This window comes from Mastomys coucha, unplaced genomic scaffold (genome assembly GCF_008632895.1).
Source record: "Mastomys coucha isolate ucsf_1 unplaced genomic scaffold, UCSF_Mcou_1 pScaffold1, whole genome shotgun sequence".
NCBI classification, from domain to species: Eukaryota; Metazoa; Chordata; class Mammalia; order Rodentia; family Muridae; genus Mastomys; species Mastomys coucha.
In genome coordinates this window covers 10080509-10098516 of record NW_022196891.1, presented here as the reverse complement: position 1 = coordinate 10098516, position 18008 = coordinate 10080509, and the positions used below count along the sequence as shown (strand labels likewise).

General features: G+C 40.6%; 1 long non-coding RNA gene across 1 annotated transcript in view; it reads right to left on the bottom strand.

Moving 5' to 3' along the window:
• Positions 1 to 1432: 1432 nt before the first annotated feature.
• Positions 1433 to 18008, bottom strand: part of LOC116069887 — a 50043-nt gene continuing 33467 nt past the window's right edge. The window contains exon 3 of the long non-coding RNA XR_004110198.1: positions 1433 to 1512. This is a non-coding gene — a long non-coding RNA (uncharacterized LOC116069887). The remainder of the gene's footprint in view (positions 1513 to 18008) is intronic.

The window sequence follows — 18008 nt, the reverse complement described above, 5'->3', positions numbered from 1 at the left end:
TAAGCACTGCCTCAAGAGTTCTTGCTTGGACAGTTTTGTGGTTGTTGAGTTTTCCTAAGGAGATGTGAACAAATGTGTATCCACACTTAACAAGAAACAAACAGCAGGTGGAGGAAACAGTTCCACCCAAGTCTAGCTTAATAGCTGATGTTAGTCAGGAATATAGAATTAAAGCAAGGGGTTACTTATAAGAGCATAGATATCTCAATCCAGCCCAGCATGAATGACAGCTCACAAGAGCTGGACCCCCAGAGCTCTGTACACCATTTATAGGCTACCCAGCTGCTCATAATTTTTCTTTGCTCCAGCAGGGGTTACAGCCTAGATAGCCTTCTTAATTGTCTTCCAGAGAGCTTCCCAAAATTTTGAGTTTTGTATATTTCCTGAGCTTTGTAATTTTCATTTACTTCTGGAGTCTTAAATGAGTTCCCTCTACAAGTGTGTGGGCCTTAAAATGAATTTATTTATTTATTTATTTATTTATTTATTTACTCACTTACTCATTTACTTATTTATTAGTCTTAAACATGTACCAATCTCCTTGTGTGACGGACATTCACAAAAGTGTTTGAAACCACTGGTTTTTCAAAGGCTCATGATCACTAACGTGTTATTATAAACTATGTATTTCCTGAGAACAACAGTGACTATTCATCTCACAGTGATAAATAGGTTCCTGGCATTGGTAATGGACTGATATCTGGATAATTATGAATCTGATGACAGAGGTAAGGCTGGTTCTCAGACTAGATGGTATCAGCTAGCGCAGTTACCAGGCCTTGTAGACATGATATTCAGGTATGGAGCGATTGTGTGATTCTTTTCTGTTTTTAATTGACATATAACATAAAACTGTAGACAGGTATCTTTGTAAGGGTTTCAATTGCTTGATAAAACACCATGAACAACATCATTTAAAGAGGAAATGACTTACTTCTTCTTACTCTCATGTCACAGTCCATCTCTGAGGGAACTCTGGAGGCAGAGACTGGTGCAGAAGTCATGGATGAACACTGCTCATCGGCTTTCTCCTATGACTTTCTGCACCTGCTTTCTTATAGTACCCAGGACAACCTGCCCAGGAGTACAGACCATACACAGTAAGCTGGGCACTCAAACATCAATCTTCAATCAAGGAAATACACCATAGGCTTGCCTAAGTGACAATCTGGTGGGGGCATTTTCTCAATTGAGGCTTTTTCTTCCAAAACGACTCTGGCTTGTAACAGTTGCCATAAACTGAACCCGAATAACTTGCAAAGGATGTATTTATTTAAATTATCTTGGGTAATAAGATCAAATATCATGATGACAGACCAAAGTAACCATTTCATCAAAATCCAACCCTTAAGCTAATGATTTTATTGGCCTTACTTATAGAACATGTGTGAAGGGCTACTTACAGGAGCAAAACAGCTTCAACGGTGCCACGTCCCAACTTCCTAGGAACTGAATTGTAGAGTTCTCAATTAACATTCCATTTCCTATATACTCAATCATCTTGCAAGGTCTCTTGAAGGTGGGGAAATCAGAGAGAAGTAAGAACTTGGATAAGGTTCCTGGGACTCTTCCCTCCCTCCTCACATTAGAAACAGTCAATACCTCCATCACCATTACCATGCAGTTAGTCATCGCTTTCTCCCATCTGTTAATACTATTTTATTTAAGTGAGTACTGGGAACTAAATTAGGTCTTCTGCAAAATTATCAAGAACTTGACTGCTGAGCCATTATCCCTAGCCCTTAGTGAAGTTCCTCTATTGTTTTTAAAGGGAAGTTTCATCTATATTTGTATTATTTTCTGTCTGATGTTTTCCATCCACCTCTAGGCTCCATGATGTCTCAAAGTCATTTCTTCAAACAAACTTCATCCCCAAAAGATAACAGTGTGTAACCTTTCCTTTCCACAAACTAGTGCACTCCAGTATCACATTTCATAGTCACCACTATTATATTCCCAAGTCCTATGAGCTGAAATCTTAAGTATGCCATATATGCAAACTATTGCATGACCATTTTCTCAGGAAATCTGGCTACTTTTCCAAGGCCAAGATAGATGTAGGCATAGTTAGAAGATAAAGAAAGAACCAAAACCTTCAAAGAGAACGAAAAGCTGAGAACCACCAAAGAGAAACTATCTATTCATGACCTCCCAGACTCAGCTGTGACCATAAAAAATACTTCCAGGTACGGACAGCCTGATCACATTGTTCTGACTGTAAAGATCTCTCTCTCTGGCTGAGAGCTCATGGTGGGCACTGAGGTGAATGTCCTTTAGGACAAGAGGTTTATAAGAAGAGTTGTTACTGCCATATGCATACAAGCAGTTGATGGATGGAAGGAACAATGTTCTAATCCCCATTCACATAAACTATACACAAAAATACATTTGATGGATGGGAGAAACAATACTCCAGACTGATATTTATTCTTTCTTCCATAGCTTATACATCCCAGAAAAAGCTTTCAAGCGATATAAAATTACAATGTGATTATATTTTAGTTTTCTTCTAGTGAATGATTATGAAAAAACAGTATGTTCCCCAATACCTTTACAAGAAATAACATTGTGTAGTACAGATAAAGAAAACAAATTATTCCCGAAACCCATGTACATTTGTAACTAAACAAATTGTTATAAATTAACAAAGTATGAACAAGCAAGGTAGGTTTCTCAGTGAGTTCCTCTTTTTTTTTTTTTTTCAAATTTTACATAGGAATTTATTTTCATTAATTTTATTTTTATTCATTATGACTTATGCTCTATTTTTATTAGATATTTTCTTTATTTACATGTCATATAATATCTCCTTTGCCACTTTCCCCTCCATAAAAAAGAAAAAATAAAATAAAATAAAAAACAAAAACAAAACAAAACCCCTGTTCCCTTTCCACTCCCCCTGCTCACCAACCCACCCTCTCCTGCTTCTGGGCCCTGGCATTCCCCTACACTGGTCAGTCAGTTTCTCTTACTGGCAGGCAACAATTTGCGGTTATAAAAAAAGAAGTAATTATTTTATTATTTATCATTAAAAATAATCTTGTAAGAATCTTAGAATCACAAATCTAAACTTTTATATAATGACAGTCATATCTTCATTAAATCTCAAAATGCTTATCTATTCATCAGCAATTCTTAATAAATCATATCAGGAAGCTGAAGGCAAAAATGGTCATAAGAAATAAATTATCACCAGTCCAACCTCAGTGAGAATGTCATCAGCCAGTGTTGCCATTGTTCTTCTTCCCTGAGCATAAATGTTCCCCAGCTTAATTAATAAATGTGTGCCTTTCTGAACTGCAAAATATTATTTAAGATTTTTTTACATCAGGGCCAGTAATAAAAGCACGTCAATCTAGCTTCACCAATGTTTTCTAAGGGTCCTTGTCATTGCTGACAATCTATGTCTCCAAGTTGTTCTCTAGGGTAGTGATTGAATCATTAATCTGCTCCAACAACAATGCCTGAAAGAGATCAAACAGTATTGTGAATGCCAGAGATACTGCAATTGAGGGACTGGAAGCAGCTTTAGAATTTTCATATACTTCTAGACTAAGAGGGATGTGATGGCAGCAAGGAGAGCAGAACTGCATAACAGAATCAAGTCCTCAGCACGCATAGGCCTTGGAGCCATACCACACCAAGGCTCACACATGTGGCTGTAGCAACCAGTAGGCTACATTCTATGAGTTGGAAAGATATTTATTTGTCTTTCCTCCTGCATGGCTCTCAGAAGGGAAATTCCACTCAGTTATCAACAATTACCTTTACACTGTGAGAAGGTTAGTTGTGTTAATTGCTCAAATTTTTGTTTTCCTATATTTTAAGCTTATAAATACACATGACTTGTTTACTTCTTTGTCATTTCATTTGTATTTGAGACTAGGTCTAACATTTGGCCCTTGAACTCAGTGAGCAGCTGAGAATGAATGACCTTGAGTCCCGATCCTTCTCTTCCCAGATGTTAGTTAGGAACAGAGACATACTCTACCATACCCTGCTTAAGGTTTCCACACAACCACCTTTCGGTTTCCCAAGTGCTGATCCTTGGACCCAGGGCTTTGTTCATGATAGGCAAATACATTGCCACCTTGTGTGTGAGGCGGTGGGGCCTCAATTATGAAATGAGTACATTAATTTAAAAAAATATTTTTTTCTACCTAATTTCCAATTGTCTTAGTCAATATTCTATTGCTGTGAAGAGTCACCATGCCCACAGCAACACTTATAAAGGAAAGCATTGAATTGGGGCTGGCTTTTATAGTTTCGGGAGTTTAATCCATTATTACGTTAATAGAAATCATGGTGGTACATAGGCATATGTGGTGCTGGGGAAGGGGTTCAGAGTTCTACATCTAGATTAGCAGGCAACAGGAAGGAAGGAAGCACCACTGGGCCTAGCTTAGGCATCTGAAGCCCCAGAGCCCATCCTCAGCGACACACTGTCTATAGCAAGGCCATCTCCTGTAATAAGGCCATACACCCTAATCTCTGTCAGGTATTGGCACTTCCAAAAGACCAAACTTTCAAAGCTATGAATCTACAGGGATCATTCCTATTCAAAACACCAAACTGATAGATACAGTTTATATCATATTCCATAGTCTTTGTCTAAGAGAAAAGGAAATGCCAGAATTTAAAGTGGGGTTTAAGAATGCTAAGCACACAAGCTAGAGAAATGGCTTGATAGTTAAAGAGAACCAGCTGGTCTTGCAGAGGACACAAGCTGGGTTTCAACCACACCAAATCAGGACTTCTCACAACCTGTAACTCCACCCTCAGGGAATCCAAAGCCTTTCTCTGGTCTTCATATCTACCACACACATAGACACACACACACATAAACACACACACACATAGACACACACACATAGACACACACACAGTAATAAATAAAAGACAAAGACTTATTTGAAATTAAAGATGTACTAAATGCATAAAAAAGTGCAAAACTTGAATAGAAATGCAGAAAGAATCAAAAGCAGAAAGACCATTTAAAAGACAAGACTATAGAACTTGGAATATGTCTGAGCTAGTAAAATATGAATGTGTGAGTTCTGGAAATTCAATTGTCAGAACATATGTGACAATGTCTGGTATGGTTGCATTGCCTTGTAATCCCAGAATGGAAAAGGAAAAGACAGGAAGATCCCTGGGACTTGCTGACCAATCTAGCCTAATTGGTGAGTTCCAACCAATGAGAGACACTATCTTTTTTTTTCTTTTTTCTCTTTCCTATACACACATATACATGTGCACAAACACATTTTAAAAAGACAAGACTTGGCTCTGAGATTGTCAAAGACAATGTCAGAGAACTGCTAAGAAGCTGATCAACACTTGTGTTATAATTTTTATTGGGTTTGATATCCATATGCTATGAATAAGTTAGTTGTGTAAGCCCCAGGACCTTTATATTGGGTCGAATTCTAGAAAATTCTATTTAAAGAGCTGTGCATTGCATGCCCTCCCAAATGCAGCTTGTCTTGTGCTAGTGGAGAAGGTAAAATGTAGATCAGAAAGGAAGATTATGTCTCAGTGATTTTCATGCCTGAGTGCACATCAGATTCCTGCAAATTTCTCTCTCCTTCTCTCCCTCTCCCCTCCCTTTCTGTCTCTCTGTCTCTGTCTCTGTGTGTGTGTGTGTGTGTTTATTGTGCACATGAATACATATTTGTATAAATGGGTGAGGAGATGCCCATGTTTGTTGAAAACAAAGATAAATGTCAGTTCTTCCTCCATCTCTCTTTGCCTTGTTTTTTTTAAGTCTTTCAGTGAACCTGGCACCGTCTAGGCTCCTTAAAAGAGCTCTAGGTAGCTTCAAAATAAGCTATGCCTAGAATACTAATGGATCTGAATCTCATCAATTTGGAAAACTTCCTGGTGATTCTGATGCAGGCAGTATTTGAGTCCCACTGTGATTGAACAGAGAAATCTCTACACCTTTCAGTTTACATCAGAAATAGCTGACTATTTTGCACAGGCCTGACTGCTCACTCCAGCTGTTCCTCAGGCCCAGAGTCTTGGCTGGCAGCAAGCTGGCCAGAGTGCAAGTTTTAAACCTTTCCAATAGTAAGGAAAACTGTCATTGTGCCCAGAGCAGCAAAGCATACATAACCACCTTCAAATGAATTCAAAACTTTAAGAAAAGAAAATCCAAATCCTGAAAACTTCCACACTTTATTTTCTCATTTTTGCTCTTTGGGTTCTGGTTGTCAATGTATTTTTCCTTTTCTAAATGCACTTAGTCCTGTGAAGATAGAGCTGGTGCCACCCACTCTGAGACAATCTTTAATGATTGTCCTTAGATTCCACTGGCTCAGACTTTCTCTTATTCAGAAATCCCAAGCTACCTGTGTCTAATTGGTACTTGGAAGGAACCCTCTTGGGCATTTACAGTGGCCCAGGTTGCCCTGTCATGAAGAGCACAAATGTTGGAATAAACACCAAAACTTGCCCTGTAGGCCTGAAGAGTCCTCAGTCAGTAAATCACTTACAACACAACCACTGTGCATGCTTCTAGTCACAGTACTACCACAGGTAGCCTTGTGGATTTCTGCATCTCAGCCTAGCTTAGAGGTAGCTTGTCAACGTCCAGTCAAGTGACAGATCCTGTTCCAAAAACAATGTGGATGGTGTCTGAAGAACCCGGGTTTGACCTCTGACCCACATACCTATTCATGTACACACATACACACACACGCACACGCACACACATACACCCTCACAGACGCACACACAAACGTACACAAAAATTCACACAAAGTTTACTTTAAATATATAGGAACAAATGCAAAAGAAAAGAAATTTTGAAAAAAAAGTCTGAAGGACAGAAAAATTGTTACAGTTTGTCCTAATTATGTTCAAATGTAGCAAAACTTGCAAATAATAATGATGATGATAATGCATTTTCAAATGAAATCATCTTTACTGTCAAACCATTCTAAAGACCAACTTACACGGGGCCAAGTTGTTCTCAGTCCACGGCTCATTCCTATCCATCATTGTCCTTCTTCCATTTTATTAAGCCAAAAATCCTTTCCATCAATCTCAAGACCTGGCTTGATCCTAATGCATTTCTTCCAGCCAGGTCTCTGTGGTCCCTCCACAACTTCCTGCTGAATTTTTTTCAGAACACTCAATGTTCTGATCCATGTGTCTGTGGCTCTGAATCAACTCCTGTTCTGCATGCTTGAGTGCTGGTGCACTAATCTCATGACCCTGCTGAGCTGCTAAGCTTCCTCGGGTTACATCAGCTAGCTCTCTTTTGTATCTTTCACAGCATGGAACACATAGCCAGTCCTCAGTCAATACACAGTGAACCAAGCAGAGTAAGTTCAGTAGAGCCTTTTAAAAGCCATTCTACTCATTTGTGAATTCAGTGTCTCTGCCCTTCACCATAGTGAGCCACAGAGGAGCTCTGGCACTGTAGATTAGCAGGTCCTACAGAGGCAAAGCAAGGAAACTGCTTTCCAGAGGCACTGACCATATGGATAAGCGGTGGAGAACTGCTGTCTCTGCACAGGTTCCCCCAGGACCCACAAAGGCTTTTCTCCCACGATCTTTAAACTCGCCTTATACCAAAATGGGGGAGATGTATCCAGATAAGTGGAAGTACCAGACTGATTTGTGGCTGCCTACAAAGGCCACACTGATAAAGGCAGAGGGATCCCTGCTGGGCAAAACCAGCAAAATCTTAGCTGTGGTGATTGATGGTGTTCTTTTGGCAGAATCTAGACTTGTCTGGGAGATGTTCTTACTTAGAACATGCCGAGGATCCGGGCAGTGTCTTGGTGGCGTTCCTGTGGCAGCAGTCCCTGACCGAGCCCTTGGGCAGGTGAGTAGGGAGAGGCATTAGCAGCAGCACCATCTCTAGTCCTGGTCCTGGACACTGTGGCTGGGGGCTAAAGGCTCCTTCTGCTTTGACTTTCTTGCCACCATGATAGGCTATTCCCTGAAGTATGAAGAACGATAAACCCTATCTGCCCTAAGCTGCTTTTGTCAGGATAGTTTATCCCAGGCCCAAGGAAAGGAACTCAGAAATCATCCCAAGATGAAGTAGATTATGTAGAACAAGTAGTAGAAAGCCTTAGGAAGAAATTACAACCTAGATTGAGAGATTGCCCACTGAGGAGAATCTGGATACCAGTTGAAGCCAGAATCCAAACAGACTCATTTCAGGCTCATGCCTGAAATTCTCCACTGCCTGTTCTCTACCTCCTAAACCAAGAAGGTGGTAAGAGAAACTTCAAGCAGGCACTGTTGGCTCATGCCTGAAATTCTCCACTGCCTGTTCTCTACCTCCTAAACCAAGAAGGTGGTAAGAGAAACTTCAAGCAGGGACTGCTGGCTCATGCCTGAAATTCTAGCATTTGCAAGATTTGCAATTACCTCTAGTTCAAACCCAGGTTTGACTAAGTTCCACAGCCTGTGTTCTAGAATGAGACCTTGTCTAAAAAGTTAAATGCACAAGAAGAGTAAGAGAAAGAGAATAAGCAGGAAAGTGAACGGAAAGGAGAAGGGTGAGGAGGAGAAAATGAGGGCCAGAAAGATGTGATCAAAGGTAAGTTGAAGAGGAAGAGGAGGAAAAATAACTTAGAAGAAGGAGCTACATCAACAACTATTTTTTTTTCAATGACTACTTTTATTTGTATGGGAGTTAAGTATCTGTGTAGAGGTCAGGGTGAAACTTGTGAGGGTTGTTTTCTCCTCTTTCCAGTGAAGTTTCTGGAGAGTCACAGAAATCAGGTTGTCTGCCACCTTCGCTGTCTGAGCTGTGTCAGTGACCTAATAATTTTATAGCAAGCCACTCTTATAAGAACTGGTTCTAATACAGTAGAAAGTGGGGAATAGTCTTAAGTGTGTTAGCACAGGAAAAGACATTTTTAGCATAGGAAAAAACATCAACAATAAATGGTACCTTGCAGAACTGAAATGCTTCTGAATTGCAAAAACACTGTCAAGAGGACAAAATGGCACCCTACAAAATGAAAAAATTTTTTACCAACTACACATTTTATAAAGGACTAATATCTGAAATATTTAAAGAACTAAAAAAACAAAAAAAAACAAACAAACCAAAAAAAAAAACCCTGAGCATTAAGAAATCAAACAACATAATTAAAAGTAGGGTACAGACCTAAAGAGAGAGTTATCAAAGGATGATATGCAAATGGCTAAAAACCACAGAAATGTTAAAAATCTGTAGTCATCAGGGAAATTAAAATCAAAACTACTTGAAGATTTCATCTTACATCAGTCAGAATGGCCAAGAACAATAAAAGAAACAACAGTTCCTTCTGCAGAGGATGTGACTAAGAGGAATGCTCTTTCATTGCTATTGAGCCCGCACCTTGCAAGGTCACTATAGAAATCGGTGTGGTGGTTCATCAGGAAGCTGGGAATCTGCATCAAGATTTACCTATATCACTCTTGTGCATATACCCAGAGGATCTTTCTATCCTTCTACAAACACACTTGCTCAGTCATCTTCATAACTGTTCTATTCATAATAGTGTGAAATTGAAAACAAACTAGATGCCCCGATAGGGAGTCAATAAAGAAACTGGTACATTTTAACAATGGGGTATTATTGGCCTTTAAAAAAAAAAATTAAAATCATGAAATTTTGTGGTAAATGGATGGTGCTAGAAAAAAATATATGAGTAAGGTAACCCAGATCCCAAAATACAAATATGATATATATTTCCATATATATGGATGTTAGCTGTTGAATCTTTATAAAGGTATAATCCATATAATCACCAGAGGTTAGATATAGAGTAATCCGCTGGAAGGGAGGAGGTGATATTGGTCTTGTTAGGAAGGGGAAATAAAATAGATATTTTGTGATGGATTCCACGGGGTGGGAGATTTTAAGACAAGTATCAAACAGGAGGGAAGAGGTAAGAAAGGAAAAAAAACACAGGGAGGATAAGGTAAGACTAAGGACCATTTGAGGGGTCTTAAGGGAAACCTGCTACAGTAGAAGCTTGTTAAAATGTCTGAAGGTGAAGTGGAATCATCAAATAACAGGAAAGACAGGCCACCAACTGGACATCTCTCCTCACTAACTGAAGCCTTCCAGTCCAGGAATGTATTACATCAATTCACTTAATTAAGACAGTTGCCCCACAAACTTACCCACAGGCCAACCTAATATTGGCAATCCCTCCCTGAAACTCCCTTTCTAGGTTCTGTCAAGCTTACAGCTAAAGGTAACCATCCTTGGCCAGAAAGAAGCCAACACAGCCAGAGAGGGACCAGGAACAAGAAGATATATGGAATAAGTTAATTTTTATATGCCTGTCTGGATGCTGCCATTGATGATAATGGACTGCACTGCTAAATGTGTACACCAACCCTAATTAACCATTGTCCTTTATAAGTGCTGCCTTGGTCATGGTGTTTCTTCACAGCAACAGAAACTCTAACTATGAGTATAAGTATGAAATTTTCAGAGAATAAAAAGAGAATAAAATATTTAAAAGAAAGGTCAGACCACAAAGAAGTTAATGCCTACAAGGGTTTTTTCCCCCCTCAGAACTGTAGAGAGGAGTGCAAGCAGAGCAGAAATAAATGGTAGACAGAGAGAAATAATTGTAGTATTCAAAATTGTCTAGATGAATTGAACCAATAGAACGAATACTTCTTATAAAAGGAGATCTATTAATCTGGATTATGTGATCCAGGCTGCGTCGTCCAAATGCTCAGCTCCTATAGAGTGCAGACGGGGACATCAGCAGTTGCTCTGCACTTCAGACTGGATGACTCGGAGTCCCAGTCTGATACCAATGGCCTGGGGGACTCCTGAAGAACTGGTGGTCGTCAGTTCTCGTTGGAATGTTGAGGAAGCTGGGTTCTAGTACTGATAAAATTGCAATCAACATAACCTCAAGAGGTTCGGTATAAATATACTAGTAGCGGCCAGAAGAGAAATGATGTATATGTGCCCTCACAACTGGAGATCAAGGCAGGAAAACAGAGAGCCCAGTTTTCTCCATGGACCTCCTTTCCACTGGGCCACCAGATGATGCCCCCTCTCTGGCAGCAAGTCCCTGCTGTACCTAATCCTTCCTGTAACTGTGTGCAAAGTAGCACATCTCTTAGTGGAGTCCAGGTCCAATTAGTTTGACAATTAAAGGCTAGTCAACAATTAGAATCACCTCCCATGTCCTTCAGTGCTTTTTGCCTCCATCTCCCCACAGGGCTTGGAATACATGAAGCCACTGTAGGGAAGAGATATCCCACATTTCAGCCTCTTCTGTGATTTATAATGGATTCTTTTAAAACCTGCATCATATCTTGACCACAGCTACAGTGTCCTTCTTATTCCAGTTCACAGATACCCTGTCTTTGCTGTCATTTGCCAAAGACAAGGGAAATTAATTGCTAGGAAGTAAAACAGAGAGGGGCTGCTGCCACAGTTTGTGAGGTTAGCTCTCATCTGCCTTTCTCAGCTCAGTGCCCTATCCTGGACCAGTGTTCTGGGAGATGTGATAAATGAGCCCATTTTCCTTGGAGACACTGGACGTTGTAATCAGTTAAGACCAAATTTTTGAGATGTGAGATGGTATTGGTATCCCTGGTGGCCAGTTCACATTAGCTTTAAGACAGAAAGAATAGGAGGGTTGGGGAAAGATTTTGTTTTGTTGTCTCTCTCTCTCTCCTTCTCTCTCTCTCCCTCTCTCTCTCTCTCTCTCTTTCTCTTTCTCTTTCTCTTTCTCTTTCTCTTTCTCTCTCTGTCTCTTTCTCTCTCTCTCTTCCTTTCTCTCTCTCCCTCTCTCTCTCCTTCTCTCTCTCCCTCTCTCTCTCTCTTCATTTCTCTCTCTCCCTCTCTCTCTCTCCCTCTCTCTCTCTCTTCATTTCTCTCTCTTCATTTCTCTCTTTCTCTCCCTCTCTCTCTCTCTTCATTTCTCTCTCCCTCTCTCTCTCTCTCCCTCCCTCCCTCCCTCTCTCTCCCTCCCTCCCCCCCCTCTCTAGTTTGTTTTTGATTTGCTTTTTGCATTTTCTTTTGTTGACTTGTTTTGTCTTTTCTCCCTACATAGCTCTGAAGGTCCTTGGAACATAGTACAAAAGAAGGTGGCCTGGAAATCAAAGAAATCCACTTGCCTCTGCCACCTGGATCTTGTGCTTAAAGGCAGCATCACTATGGCCTGCTGGGGAAAGATTTTAGGGTTGCTTTGTTTGTTTGTTTGTTTCAATTGAATTCATGCATATGTAGACACAAAAATTCCACTCTCAACTAGAAGATGTTAAGAGATAGTTTATTTTGGATTCAAAATGAGCGGCTATGGCCTGGGAACACAGATTTAGGTTACCCTGAACACATTGTTCCAAAATAGTAACAGGTTTGCAAAGGTTCAGGGTTGGGGAACAAAGTTTCATAAGTGAAGAGACTTTTCAAACTTGATAGAAATGTCAAGAAGGTAGATTGAAATAATATGGTGGTAGTGAGGGTGGGAAACCTCTGCTTCAAATGCTAGCCGGTAATGTTAGTGGAAGCTAGTAGTCTGTTAAGGTTTCATTTGAAAGTTACAAGGATATTAAATCAGACACAGACCTACAAAAGGAATGGATAGGGATAAATAGCTAAGATGAATTGTAATTTGTTTCTGGGCTTGGACTATTGCAACTCTCCACCATCACTGAGTGTCTAACTAGTAATCAACCTTGCTAAACGTTTAATAGACAGTGACACTCTTTCTAAAGACTTCCATACACACTGAGCAGTAATAGACAGAAACTAACTGAATCTGTAAAAGCAGAGAAGAAAACTCAAGCTCCCTTCATAGCTTCATATTCACTCTGGCCAGCATCACATCCTTGCTGAGACATTCAGATCTTTCTGCTAGGTATCTGCTGGACATGCTAGAATCCTCAAGCTATGACAGGAGAAGTCATCGAGGGAAGGGAATCGGTATTAACACATGAAAGAATCCAGTTTGCACAAAAACTAGAAAGTTCCCCCCACCAAGGCTACATGTAATAAAATAGACCATGTTCAAAACCAACCCTGACATTTTTGGAAAAGAAGGCAGTGCTATATGGTTGACCTGTAAGGTTCAGGACTCTTGTTGCATATGGCATTTGAGCCTTAAATTTACCACCGTTCTCTATACTACTTTCGCTCTGAGGAGTCCTTTTCTCTTTCATAATAAAATGTCTCAGAATCTATCATTCTCCATTTGTCCCTGAACTACTCCTTCTAGGACACAGAAATCTAGAGAGCTCAGCAGTCCCCAGTGACTGGAAATTTCAACTGTAACAAAACCAAATCCTCACACATGAAGCTAATGAATGTGAGAGCAATCTGGCTGTGATGTCTGCCACCCTTTTGAGAGGGTTGATTCAGCTGATGTAGCTAAGTAGGCGAGCATCCCCTTGTTCCTTCAGTATGGTGTATGTACCCTACAGAAGCTGCAGGCCATGTTGGAGGTTGTCATTTCCAATGAGTACCTTTTCCTATGCTAGAACTTCCATATATATACTCTCAAGAAAGCAGAACCCCACAGAGCCTCGTGGTGTATGACTCCTTAACTGGAGGGTAGAAAAACTAACCTGCTTAAAAGCTTTTGTGCCATGAACAGAGGACAACATTGCATTCATTTCCTCAAAGCTGAGAGTGATGCTAGAGCCTAAGGAGGAATAAATTCTGTTGCCAGTTGTGGACTTTGATTATTCACCAAGAAGCCATATGCCCAGAGGAAAGATGACACTTCCATTCACTTCCAAGCTCTTACTAGGTTTGATTTTCATGCACCTATCATTAAGGAATCCATTGGTGGTATTTTTGTTATTTTCAGTTTATAATTTTTTATAGTCATTGTAATTCTTTTTAATCTTCATTTTCAAAATATACTTTCTAAAATATAACTGTAATTTACCAATACACTCAAACTCTCTGGCTTATAGATATTTTTTTCCCATTGATGCAGTTATTTTAATAATGAAGCACGTCCATGACCCATTTTCACAGAGATGCTGTAAGAAAGAGGAGGACTTTGGAATAGTGTGGAGTAGATATTGAGTAAATGTTAGTTCCTTCCATCCATGTCCACCTGACATTTTCTGGAGAGTAGCAAATTATTCTAAAGACACATTTGTGTCAATAGGATCTTTATGTCAAGAGCCTGCTGGTATGCCTCAGTATTTAGTGGGTAGAATGAAGACCTCAGAAACAACCAGGCTTGGCAAAGAATTGGCTCCTATTCTTGTTAGGATTAGGACTCTGAGCAAGGTCATGTACCACTCCTGTGTTAATTAGGTTTTCTACTGCTATGAAGAGACACCATAACCACTCTAATAAAGGAAATCATTTAATTGGGGCTGGCTTACAGTTCAGAGATTTAGTCTATTGTCTTCATAGCTGGAAACATGGTGGTACACAATGAGACATGTTAGAGAAGGAGCCAAATGTTCTATATCTAGTAGATAGGCAGGCAGCAGGAAGAGAGAGAGAAAGAGAGAGAGAGAGAGAGAGAGAGAGAGAGAGAGAGAGAGAGAAGGAGGAGAGAGGGAGAGAGAGAGAGAATGGGCCTGCCTTGAGCATTTCAAACCTCAAAGTCCACTCCCAGTGACACACTTCCTCTTCCCCTGCAAGGCCACACCCACTTTAACAAGGCCACACCTCCTCGTAGTGCCACTCCATAGTGACCAAACATTCAAACCTATGAGCCTATGGGGGACATTACTATTCAAACCACCACAATACCAAACGTGTTTCCTCATGGGCAAAAACAAACAAGTTTAATTATACTTTAAAGAATATAGTTAAGATGAGGTTCCATAAAAGCGTGTGTGTGTGTGTGTGTGTGTGTGTGTGTGTGTGTGTGTGTGTGCATGTGTGTGTGTGTATGTACATATGTATGTGTGTATTTGTATACATGTATGTGTGTATATATTGTGTATATATGTGTATCTGCATGGATAGATGGATAAATTTGTGTATGCATGTGCTTATGTGTGCATGTATGGATTTTGTATATCTGTATGTATTTGTGAATGGATGTGTATGTGTATATATGTGTATGTGTGTGGGCTTTCCATGGAGATTTCTGACCAGGCCAGATGGGAGAGTTCAAGGAAAGGCAAAAGGGTACAAGCAAGAAGGGGTGACCAAACCAGGTCAGTCAACAGGTTCTCCAGCGCAGGAATGAGAATTAAAAAGATAAAAGACAATTAGACAACATTCTAGCATGACCCCAGCCAGTTCTGAGGGTGAGGCAAGTTTAATTTTTCCCAATCTGCTTTTATATCATTTTAATTACATGTGAGTAATAAGGATGAACAGTACAGTAAGGAACAAGCCAGGCAAGAAGCAAAGTCCCATGATTACACCCGTGATGACTGGCTCTAAGGGCTTGTCAGAATGACCAAAATATCTGAGCCCACTTCCTTGTCCAAGCCCCAAATCAAATTCTTGCCTGAAGAATTTGTTTTGTTCCACCCTAAAATTAAGATTCCTGCCTGAACTTGCTTCCCTGATACAGCCTAAAATTAGATTCCTGCCTGAGCTTACTTACTTGTCATAGCCTAATGTCAGATTCCTGTCTGAGCTTACTTCCTTGTCATGGCCTAATATCAAATTCTTCCTGAAGCCCATTTCCCTGTCCTGGGCCAATGTCAGATTCCTGTCAAGCAGACCCCCAAAGGCTCTCCACAGAGGGGGAATTGCCTCTGAGTCTCCTACTGCTGCTACTGCTGCCTCCACTACTGCTGTCACAGGGCTGTTATTTAGAGATATCACACTGGCTGTGCTGTTCTGAGTTGACCACTGACAGGGCTGAGTGGGCAGGAGGTTAACTAGTCAGTGGGGGGTGCAGGAGAGCTTCTGGTGGCATTTCAGAAGAGCAGTTCTCTTTGCTGATGGTGTTGTTACAGCTCTTTTGACAGAATCTCTCAGGTAACATAGTAATTCTCACACACCTTTATTCCTTCTGAATAGGGTCTTTATATAAAATTTTGGGGTGGCTTGGGGTCTGAGATCAGGAGCTCCCTATTGGCTTGCTCTGAGAAGTTAGGAATGCTTCATCTACATGTAAAAGGGCTCCATGTGTTGCCCCTATGTGACTGATGGCCACAAATCTCTCTATGGGAGGAGGGGTCTGCAGCTATGTGACAGGGCCCAGGTGCCAGGAGCAGGCAAACCTCCTACCTTACCAACTGTTCTCTGGGACTTCTAGCCTTAACTTAACCTTACCAGGCTTCCTCTCATGGCTCACTAACCTGCATTTGTGTGTGTATATATGGATATGTGTGTGTTTGTGTGTGTGTGTGTGTGTGTGTGTGTGTGTATGAGTCCCAGTCCAAGAAAATTGTCAGAGTCAACCTGATAAGATGAGGAATTAACACAATTCATGCCTCTGGGAGGATCTGTGACTGTGACTGCATTTCCAGGAAGGACTAATTGACAAGGAGGAAACCATTTCCTGACATAAGAACTCAGATTCTTCACCCTTCCAATCCATTCTAACTGTGACTTCATAGGATTCCTCCACACCTTAAGCATCAGAAGGGGACAAATTCAAGAGCTGAACAACTACTGGATTCTCATCCTCAGTAGTGTTAGGCTGCCCAAGTTGTATAGTGTAAGCCCATCCAATAACTCTACTTTCAATATGCATTCATTCTATCACTTTTGCTCCTCGAGAGATTCTGACCCATCCAAGAGCTCTCTGTCTAAGGGTGGTCTTTGTTATTCCTATATCTGGAAGTGAATGAGTGAGGGGCCAACTCTAACCCAGTGTTCTGAATAAGCTGGAGTTTTGCTGAGCCCTGAGTTATTCTCTTCCTTTCCAGAAGAGAGTTTCACAATTTCTGACCTAAGAAATTCTATTCCACGGACAAACTTTTCTTTCTGAAAGGAAGTGCCCTAGGGGCATACAATGCAAAAATTAATGTCATTTATTCATAGGGTCACTGAACATAAGGCCATAAATGTGACAGTTCACCATCATGGACAGGTAGCAATGCCATCTCCTACTTAAGTGTCCTTTTCACCTCTGAGTGCTGAAGTCAGTGTCTGATCTCAAGAGATTCTGAACCTTGACAGTGAAGCAAGAGGCAGGGTGAAAGGTGAGAATCTATTACATCTGTGTGACCTCTAGAAAGTGACCTTGTTTCCTAACCCAAACTTGCCCCTCTGTAAACTGTCTGCCTCCCAAATTCTGCTCAAGTAGTGGTGAGGACATGTGCAATGCATGGTTGCATTAGATCAGCCATGCAGGTAAACTACAGGCAGGATAGGACAAGAAATGGAAATGGATGAAGAGAGGCTTACTAAATGGCTCATTTGGTAAAATGCAGAAAACCTTTTTTTGATTCCCCAGAGCATAGTGTTACATGCTTGGAATCCCAAGTTTGAGGAAAGGGAGACGGGATGATCCCTGAGGCTTTATATCTAGCTAGTCTAGTCTATTTCAAAAGCCCCAAATCGGCAAGAGATCCTGTCTTGACAGTTCAAGCAGGGTAGAGGTAACAGAAAAACACTAAGATTAACCTCCAGTTCCCACAGGCACACACATACACTTGAACACCCATTCACACAGAGAAATATATCAGCAAACACAAAGATGAAGTGCAGCTGGGAAATACTGTTTTGAGATTAATTCATTCCAAACCTGGAGAATACATTCAGTCTCAGTTCTCTGAACTGTACAACACATATACCCTCCCCTCTCCAGCTGAGCCCATAGCTCTGATACTCAGATGGAGTGGGAGCTCTGGCCTCTTCCCACTTCCATATTGAGATGGACCCCTCTTGTCAGAAACCCACAAGCATTTTCTGTGTGAGCTTTGAAGAGGAACACTCATGTTTTCTCAAGTTGTTTCCATGACAATTTCAACTTGAAGATGGCCTTCTCAGAGGTAAAGGAGGGTCTATTAGCCATTAGGCAGGTACTTTTAGAGACAACCATCTCAACTTTTCAAAAAGATGCTGCTCTTTTTAAATGACTGTGAGTTTGTCTCTAAATTTGCTGTTCAGATAATATTATTAGAGCTGTGAG